The following is a 10,717-nucleotide window of genomic DNA, read 5'->3' as shown; positions in this document are numbered from 1 at the left end:
TGCTTCTCCAAAGCAATTATTAAGACAAAAATATATTTTCCATATTTTAGTTAGAACTAATAATCATAATAAAATAAGTTTAAGCATATATACTATATAACTGAATAATATTGATGAGTAAAAACAGAATTGAAAAATACAGTTATTCACTTCCTTAAGCCTGTATTTTAAAGTGACAACTCTAAAGACCAAAGAATGGAAAGCAGAATTGTAGAATAGACTGGCGATCTGAATAACAAGGGCTTACCTATTTTTTCAAGTTATCTAATTCCTTCGAGAATTAAAATGGACTGAGGGGTACTTAAAATATATACTTTTCTGAAAAGAAAGTATCTTCTTTCAACACAGCATACCAAAGGAGTATGAAATATGGATTAAGAAAATATAAAAAAGACTAAAAAATAATTGCATTCCTGGTAATTTTTACTACTTTTATCTTTAAATAAGTATAAATATTTACTTTTTTAGGATACAAATTTTAATAAATTTATTCATATTGAAGACAACTTGAAGACTGGCCTGGAAAATGTTAAAAATAGTAATTATTGATGAAATTATAATGAAATAGCATACTTATTACTAGCATTTATAGTAACCTTGTCATTGAGAATAAAATAGAACAGTTTAAATTATAAACAGTATGAAAGTACAAAGAATTTTATTCATAAAGATAACACTATTAAGCTGACTTTTTAAGGGAACATTTCTGAAGCTGACAAGTAAAATAGGAAAGCAATAGGATGAAATATACTTACATAGCTTAACATTTTTATGATCAAAATAAACCTTCTGTATTTTAAGCACATGTCAAAAAAATCACACTTATCTGTTTCAAATCCTATACCTAATATCTTAGGGAATGTATTTTGCTACTCCAGCCACTTGAAGGTACAATTACTGGATAATAATTTTTATAACATAAGAGACTTTCTAGAACATTTTGAAAGGCTGATACGCAATAATATCCTGAAACTGTAAATTATGTGTTAGTTATAGTGAAAAAGCAAGCTTTGGTCAGCACGTATTTATTGGTATTCATCCTGGTGAAAAAAATTGTTTCAAAGTATTTTTCAAAATGAACACCAGGTACAATAAAACCTGTTCAAATAGATGAATGATACTAATAGATAAAAATATATCTAGAGGTAGAAGAAAGGCTTGCAGTCACTGAAAAGATAGAAAAGGGTACAAAGTCATGTTTGTTTTTTACTTAAAACACATAAACTGATTTTGAAAAATCTGTAGAAGAGAAAATGCTAAAATATATTAATATAAATAAAATATTTGGGTTCACAGTTGGCCTTATGCACGTATATACTTAGAGATCACAGATAAATGCACCCAACACTACTCTACAACTGGCCACCAATTTCTCTCAAAACAACTTCCCTATTTATCCAATTAGTAATACATAAACCACGTAATATTCAGTACTTTATGTTGAACACCAATAGACTCTCCCTAAAATACATAATTATCTGAGTTGATAGCTAAACAAAACCCAGTGCTTGAAATTGTGTATCTACTTTTTAAATTATTTTTTATTTTTAATTTGCACATTTACGTGCATACTTGTGGGGGTATAATGTAATGTTTTGATATATATATACATTGTGTAATGATCACATCAGGGTAATTGGCATATTCATCATCTCAAGCATTTATCATTTTTTAGTGGTAAGAACATAAAAATTACTCCCATCTAGCTATTTTAAGATATACAATATAGACATGCATCAGTTAACTAGGGAGATAGCTCTGAAAAATGCATTGCATGTACTTTTACAAACCTAGATGTTATAGCCCACTACACACCTAGGCTATGGGAAATGGCCTATTGCTCCTAGCCTAGAAACCTGTACAGCAAGTTACTATACTGAATACTATAGGCAATTATAACACAATAATGTTTATATATCAAAAGCATATCTAAACGTAGAAAAGCTACAGTAAAAATATGGTATAAAAGATGAAAGATGGTACAACTTTATAGGGCACTTACTATGAATAAATCTTGTATGACAGGAAGTTGCTCTGGGTGACTCGGTGAGTGAGCATTGTGAATGTGAAGGCATGAAATATTATTGTACACCACTGTAGACATTATAAGCACTGTACACTTAGTCTACACTAAATTTACATTGTGTCTTCCATAAAAATTAACTGCAGCATACTGTAACTAACTTTTTTAGTTCATAAATTTTATAAATTATTTTTAAAATAATTTATAAACTTTTTTAACTTCTTGACTGTTGTCATAACACTTAAAATACAAACACATTGTACAGTTATATAAGGATATTTTATTTCTGTATGTTCTTATTTTATAAGCTTCTTATTTTTAACATGTTTAGGGTTTTTTTTTTTTTTTACTTTTTATATTTTTTTGTTAAATGCACATTTCAGTCTAGGCCTCCAAAGAGTCAGGATCGTCAATGTCACTGTCTTCTACCTCCACATCTTATATGACTGGAAGGTTTTTAGGGACAATAACATGCAAGGAGCTCTCTTCTCTTATGATAACAATGTCTTCTCCTCCAATACCTTCTGAAGGACATGCCTGAGGCTACTATACAGTTATCCTTTTTTATTTAATAAACAGAAGGCATATACACTAAAATAACAATTAAAAGTATAGTGTGGTAACTACAAAAGCCAGAAACATAGTTGTTTATTACAATGATCAAGTTTTATGTACTGTACATGATTGTACATTCTATGCTTTTACATGATTGGCAGCGTAGCAGGTTTATTTACACCAGCATAACATAAACACATGAATAATGTGTTGCGCTATGAAGCTATGACAGCTATGATGTCACCAGGCAATGGGAATTTTTAGATCCATTATAATCTATGGGATCACAGTTATATATACAGTCTGACATTGATCAAACCATTGTTATGAGGCTCACAGCTGTATCTTGTGAATTATAGTCACCCTACTGTGCAATAAAGTACCAGAACTTATTCTTTCTTTCTAACTGTGATTTGGTACCTGTTGTCCAACCTATCCCCATACCCTCTCTCCCTTTCCCAGTCTCTAGTGATCACTATTCTATCCACTGCATCTAAGAAACCAGTATTTTTAGATTCCATACATAAGTGAGATCATGTGGTGTTTGTCTTTCTGTTTCTGGCTTGTTTCACTTAACATAATGTCCTCCAGTTTCATCTACATTGTTACAAATGACAATATTTCATTCTTTTTTCTATTCATCCAGTGTTGGACACTTAAGTGGATTCCCTATTTTGGCTCTTGTGAATAGCATTGCAATAAAGATGGAAGTGCAGACATCTGTTCATATACTGATCTTCTTTCCTTTGAATATATAACTAGTGGTGAGTTTGCTTGATCATATGGAAGTTCTATTTTTAATTTTTTTGGTAACTTCCATAGTATTTTCTATAATGGCTTTACTAATTTAAATTCCCAGCAACAGTGTGTAAGGGTATGCTTTTCTCTACATTCTCATCAACAAGTGTTATATTTTGTCTTTTTGATAATAGCCATTCTAACTGGGTTGAGGAGATATTATGATATTGATTTGCATTTCTCTGATGATTAGTGATGTGGAGAATTTTCCATATACTTTTTGGCCATTCATATATCTTCTTTTGAGAAATGTCTATTAAGGTCTTCTGTCTTTTATTTATTTATTTATTTATTTATTTATTTTTGTTTTTATTTTTTTTGAGACAGAGTCTTGCTCTGTTGCCCAGGCTGGAGTGCAGTGGCTTGCTCAATCTCAGCTCACTGCAAGTTCCGCCTCCTGGGTTCCAGCCATTCTCTTGCCTCAGACTCCCGAGTAGCTGGGACTACAGGCGCTCGCCACCACACCCTGCTAATGTTTTATATTTTTAGAAGAGATGGGCTTTCACCGTGTCAGCCAGGATGGTCTGGATGCCCTGACCCTGTTATCTGCCCACCTCAGCCTCCCAAAGTGCTGGGATAACAGGCGTGAGCCACTGCGCCCAGCCCTTGCCCATGTTTTTAATTGGATAATTTGCTTTCTGTTATCGAATAGAGTTTTTGTATATATATATATATTCTGGATATTAACCCTTTGTCAGATATGTGCAAATTGACAAGATGTTAATATCCAGAATATATGTTTGCAAATGTTTTATTCCATTCTGTGGGATGTCTCTTACCTTTGTTAATTATTTTCTTTGCTATGGAGTAGATTTTTAGTTTCACCTAAACCCATTTGTCTACTTTTGCTTTTTGTGTCTATGTGTTTAAGGTCTTATCAAAAGAAAAATCATTGTCCAGTTCAACGTCATGAAGCATTTATCCTATGCTTTCTTCTAGTAGTTTCATAGGTTTGGATCTTACATTTAAGTCTTTCACCCATGGTGAGTTGACTTCTTTATGAAGAAAAGTAGGAGCACAGTTTCATTCTTTTATTTGTCAATATCCAAATTTCCCAAAACTATTTATTGAAGAGACTATCATTTCCCTAATGTATGTTCCTTGCAAACCTTATCAAAAATTGCATCCACTTTTCATATCCATTCTTCAATAGATAATCTGTAACACTGAGTCAATTTTGCTATTAGAATGCAGTAGGAATTCTACTTAAAAGTTTGTTGGGCTGAAGGAAAAGCTTTATGCTGTTTTATTTGTCCAACTTTACACTGATATAAGATCTATTTGTCTCCTTTCTCTCTCCCTAAGTTCTTTCTGTGAAACATGAAATTTGTTTCAAAGTGAGACTGTAAATAAGTACAGTGAAGCCCTTCAAACACATTTAATATGTTTTATGTTGAAGAATAAAGACTGAGCCGCAATTTAATTAGTGTGCCAATCTTGATTAGAAACACAATTGTTCTAAAATAGAACTCTTAAAGGCCAGATAACATTTATTTTATGAATTGCTTGTGATTGAACCGCTTGAAGAAAATGAAGTTAAGCCATCTGATCACACATGGAAGATAAAGCATTGAAGTTTCTTGCTGCTACGATTGAATATTTCTCAATATATTAAAATTATGAATGCAAGCTAAATATGGTCAAACCGGTTGGAACTGCTTTCAATCAAAAGCAAGGTCATTTTTTAAAAGAAAATAAGAATTAAAAATTACATAACAAAGAATAAAATTGCAATAAAGCTACAGAAACAAATAGAAACAAACAAACAAACAAAATACCAACAGTTGGAAGAGGGACAATACAAACTCGTGTTAACTAGATGTGAGCCTGTTAACAGTGGTCCAGAGCACACAGTTAGTTATTTAAATAAAGACTACAGAGGTAAACATTTGTTAGAAATATATAATAATTAATGAGATTACAAATGCATGTAATCTGGTGTGCTAATAATGGATTCAAGTCATGACAGTAAATACCAAACCAGAGGTACAACATATATATATATACACACACACACACATACATACATATATATGTGTATATATAATGATTATATGTTATTATATATAATGATTGTATGTTATTATATATAGTTAATCATGCTTACTATCAGTTTATTTGGCTCTTAAGGAAAGACTAAAAGATAAATGAACATTTTCAAAATTTTAAAATAATGACAGAATTTTCATGTGCTAGGTAATGCATAACTTTGCATATTGTTGGGATAAAACTATTTTTTGCTTTAAGAAGATACATTAACTTCGGACTGGCCACTTACTCATCTGTCCTCACTCTTCTGTCACATAATACTATGATTGTTATCCCAGATGCTTCTTACCAAACATATCATTGAATACATCTCAGAAATAAAAAAAGAGAAAAACAAGTGAGACTGCAGCTAGGATGGATTTAAATCATATTATTTTAGTGAAATAAGCCTAGCACAGAATAGTACGTACTACATGAATTCAAAAGTAGTTTATGGTGGCAAAATAAGAAAAGTGACTGTCTTTGGGAAGGAGGAGGTACCCTGAAAAGTGGCGCACTGAAACTTTTTGGAGTGAGAGAAATGTTTTCAACCTTGTTTGTCCTGGTGGCTATCCCAGTTCATACATTTATCATAACTGCTGACTCAAACCATATTTTTAAAAACTTTGCAAAAATTTATTCTTTGTAAATTATGCCTCAATAACGAAAAATAAACAAATATTAGAGGAGAAAGTAACATGAGAAAAAAATCATAACAAATTTGTTGGTCTAGGATTCCTGGATTTAAAACAAGATCTATGGATAGTCTTCAACTCTTTAAACTTAATGTAAAATGTTACATCTTGGGGAGATAAAAATGTGCCTTTTCTTAAATATGTGAGTTATCATCAGATTATCCAAAAGGTCTGTGAATCTCCAACACTATACAACTCTTGGTTAACACCCTAAATTTACAAATAAGAAGCTATTTTCTCAAGGACACATAATTAATTACCTTGTGTTCTATCATATTTTCCTAATTAGTGCCGTCTCCTATAGTACCAAACTAATCTTGTGCAAAATGGTACCCATGGTTTTTCAACTGTATGTGCCAGAAAAATAATTTATATATTACAAATTGGTTTTGAAACACAAACAATCATTGCCTAAATTAAAATCCATATTGTGAAAAATAAAGTGGAATGGATAAAAACTGTATTGCTAACAGAGTAAAGTTTAAAAGTTAGAGTTTATTTATAGTATACAGAATACAACTATTTTTTGTATGTTAATTTTATTTCCTGAAATTTTACTGGATAACTTAACCAAGGCCATGAAAGACTTATTCACTGAAAGCTACAAACATTGATGAAAGACATTAAAGAAACAAATAAATGAAAGATATTCATTGTCTATAAATGGAAAGACTTAATATTGTTTAAATGTCTATACTACTAAAAAAGTGATCTACATATTCAATGCTACTTCCATAAAATCCCAATGGCATTTCTTACAGAAATAGAAAAAATTCTATCCTAAAATTCATATGGAACAATGAAACACCTAGACCAGTTAAAGTGAACTTGAGAAAGAATAAACAAGCTATAGGCATCACACTTCCTGATTTCAGAATACAATACAAAGTTACTGCAATTAAAGCAATATGTTACTAGCATAAAGACAGACATAGGAACCTGTGGAAAAGGATAGAGGATCAAAAATAAACCCACACATTTACAGATCAGTGGGTACAAGAAATGTGACACACACATACAATATAATTTTATTCAACATGGAAAACAAGAAAACTCTATCATTTGAGACAACATGGTGGATCTGAAAGACATTAGGTTAAGTGAAATGTCAGTCACCAAAGGACAAATACTACATGACTACACTTATATGAGGTATCTAAAATATTTAAATTTATAGAAAAAGAAAATAGAATGGTAATTGACAGGATATGGGTGAGGGGTAAATGGGAAGTTGTTCAATGGATATAAATTACACCTCTAGAAGTTGAATAAACTCTAGATATTTCCTGTGCAGCATAATACAGTTAACAATATAGTGTTATGCACTCAACATTTGTTAAGAGGGTAGATCTTATGTTAAGTGCTCTTATTCCAAAGAAAAGCAATGAGACACAAGAAAACATTTAGAGGTGATGACTATGTGTATTTCCTTGATGGTGGCAATGGTATCACAGGTGTATGAATATGTCCAGACTCATCAAATTCTATACATTAAGTAGGTTTTTTTGCCTATCAGTTATAGCTCAATAAAGCTATAATAAAAGTTAGAGTTTAAATATTATGTTTTGAGTTGAATTGCGTGAGAATATTAGAAAATGTGTGTATTTCAGAATCTGATATCCTTGACAATGACAATTACATTTTTGTGTCTGTGAAGACAGTCAGGATTAAGAAAATTGTCTTTCAATGTCCTAATACAAATGGAAACACTCACAAAATATAATCTGTATTTGGGAGCAAGTATGCTGGGGTCAGAGCTGCTAACATCTCAATCAAAGCAGGATCAGATTCTCACCAGCATATTTTCACAACTTAATAAATCAAAGCACCTAATGAAAACATTTCATGCAGAGAGCAGACAACCAAACCAGTCATACTGCAATGCTTTCTCTGTTCACCTGTGCTATAAACACTGAAACAAAAGGATTTTTAGCTCTGGTGGTTGATCTCACAACAGTATCACAATTTATGTTGGAAAAATCACCAGAGTTTTACTTGAACTAGCAACCCTACCATAGGATAAACTTGTCTTTTCATCTTTTTCTAAATAAAATATATGCTATTTATTGATCTCCATATTTTTCTTCATTTTTTTTTTCCTGGAATGTTTTAGATTCTCTGAATAGAAGTCTAGAGAGGTTTGTGTACCAATATTATTTAGTATACACTCCATGTCTTAAATTTATAGGAATACTTAATAAAATAGAGGAAGAAAAACCCACAAATACATGGCAGACCTTCAAAATAAGGATAAATATTTCTGAGAACCAGGAACAGAAGAGAAATGCAAAATAGTGTGCGAGGGTACATATGGGTGTTGACAGAAATGCAGCAATTATTGGCTAACATAGACTAAAATGTTTGACTTACAATAAGGTTTAGAACTAGGCTCAATAATAAGATATAGAGACTGCTCATGAAAGAAGGCTTAAACACAACTGTTGCCAAGAGTTACCTGAGGCATTACATATGCTGAGGAGGTAATTTACAAAGACACAGCTTTTTGAGCTGGAACTGAACCAATCATCACATTGTATTAGTAGCAGGATTTATTAAATCCACAATGTAATCACAAATTAGGGAAACCTCACTGTTATTAGAAGAGTATATTCTAGGCTTTGGTGGGTGAAAACAATCCAAAAACTTGTCAGATACAGAAAGCTAAGCCCATGAAGGGGAAAAAAACAAAAACAAACACAAAAAAGTAGTGTCTACATCCAAATTCTGTATAAGTACTGCGCACTAATCAATTGTGCCACTAGAGCTCCTCTAAATCCAAATTTTAAATAAAAGTATAACATCTAATTCCATGGAAAGCACAGCACAAAATAAACAGTAAAGAATTAAATCAAAATTAATTTTATAAAAAGGATATAGAAAAAATATGTTTACTAATTTAAAATAACTGTTATCAAACTGATGCTTTGTACTCTTTAACTATATCTCCCCAATCCTCACTTTGAACTCCATGAATAGATAGACTAAAATTTGTCCAAATATAATAAAAATAATCACATATTGCTCAAAATTATAAATTACTCATTTTAAAAAACAAGTAACTGTAAATCAATAGACAGAAATGAAATTAGGGCAAATAGATAAGGATTATAACAGAATTGTGGGACAATGTAAAACATAGGCCCAGGAATTAATAACACTATACATAGCAATACTAAGATCAACTGAAGAGAGAATGAGCAACTTGAAAAATAACACTGAATAATACATGTAAAATACACTTCATTTAGACTTTTTTCAAATAAATTGCTACTTGTAATTTTTCCCATTTTCTTTCTTTTTTTTTTGTTTCTTTCTTTACTAAGGGGTACTAATGTTCTATTTTTTTTATTTTGTAAATATTTAAACAAAAATTTTATTTTTTAACTTTATATATTTTGCTTAATTTTTTAAAGAGCTAAATACTCAGTATTTTTTTTTATGCTTTCTGCGTTTGCTTGTTTTAAAAAATGTAAAACATAATATTATACAGATATTTACTTACTTTTTCAAATCTGTTAACACTCAAATTTTTAAGGTATGTGAAGTTTAATTTTGCATCTTGTGAGCTGTGAGATAATCTTGCTAATTTTGACAATACCATGTGTCAAAAAATTCCTTTCTCTGCTTAATTAAAATAGCATCTTTGTCAAATATTTAGTTTCATTTTTCATTTACATTTGTTTAGGAGTTTCCTATTAACTCCAAAGATCTATTTTTTAAGTTTTGTAAATTCTATGTAATTGTTATTACAATAACTGAAGTAAACTATGATGTTATAACATTAATTTCAAACACAAAGTTATATCTTGTGTACTACTATACAGAGCTAAAGAGGCATTACAATACTAGAGTTTTTAGAAGACAGAATTGGTGTGACTTTTTTACCATTTTAATATGGTAGGTAGGGGAGAAAAAGGCATATGGAATAATTTTGAATTATAAAGCCTTTGCTACGAACTGTATGGTAATATATATTAACTTAAATACCACCACAAGAATAGACAGTAGAGGCAGAGACAAAGATATAAATTTAAGACAAGTTAAATCTCAGGTTTCCAAGAGATAGAGGCTAATATGGCAACTAAAATTAAAAGCAGAGCATTCAGGTGGACATTCAAACATAAAGACACAAATTATATTTTTTCCATATGTGATTGTGAGGAAAGGTGAAGAGACTAAAATAAACTGTCCAAAGAGAAAATAAAAACATACTGAATACTAAATATTTTGATATTCCTCCATTTAATAAATGATCAGAAAAAAAAGTTAGTATACTAGAATGAGAAAGAATGTCAAAATGTAGAATTAGTTTGTCGTAGTTCCAGTAGAAAATCTGAAAGAGTGAGTAACGACCCTCCAAATGTCGCCATGCTACCGTGCACTTGTGAGTATCATGAGGAGAGATACATAATCAGCTCCTTCAAAGAATTTGTGAATGTGCTTATATCACGAACACAAAAACAATGACTTCAAATAAAACTTATAAAATGTGTTGATAAAATTCATCTTCTTAAAACATCATTTCATTGCAAGTGACCCTTCGTTATGTCAGCCCTATATTTGTTTTTATATATTGATAAGCATCTCAATAAAATATAAAATGCTCTGAAGGTATTAG

This window comes from Trachypithecus francoisi, unplaced genomic scaffold, assembly GCF_009764315.1.
Source record: "Trachypithecus francoisi isolate TF-2019V2 unplaced genomic scaffold, Tfra_2.0 Lachesis_group9, whole genome shotgun sequence".
NCBI lineage: Eukaryota > Metazoa > Chordata > Mammalia > Primates > Cercopithecidae > Trachypithecus > Trachypithecus francoisi.
The sequence above is the reverse complement of the archived record's forward strand: the minus strand, read 5'-3'. Positions refer to the sequence as shown.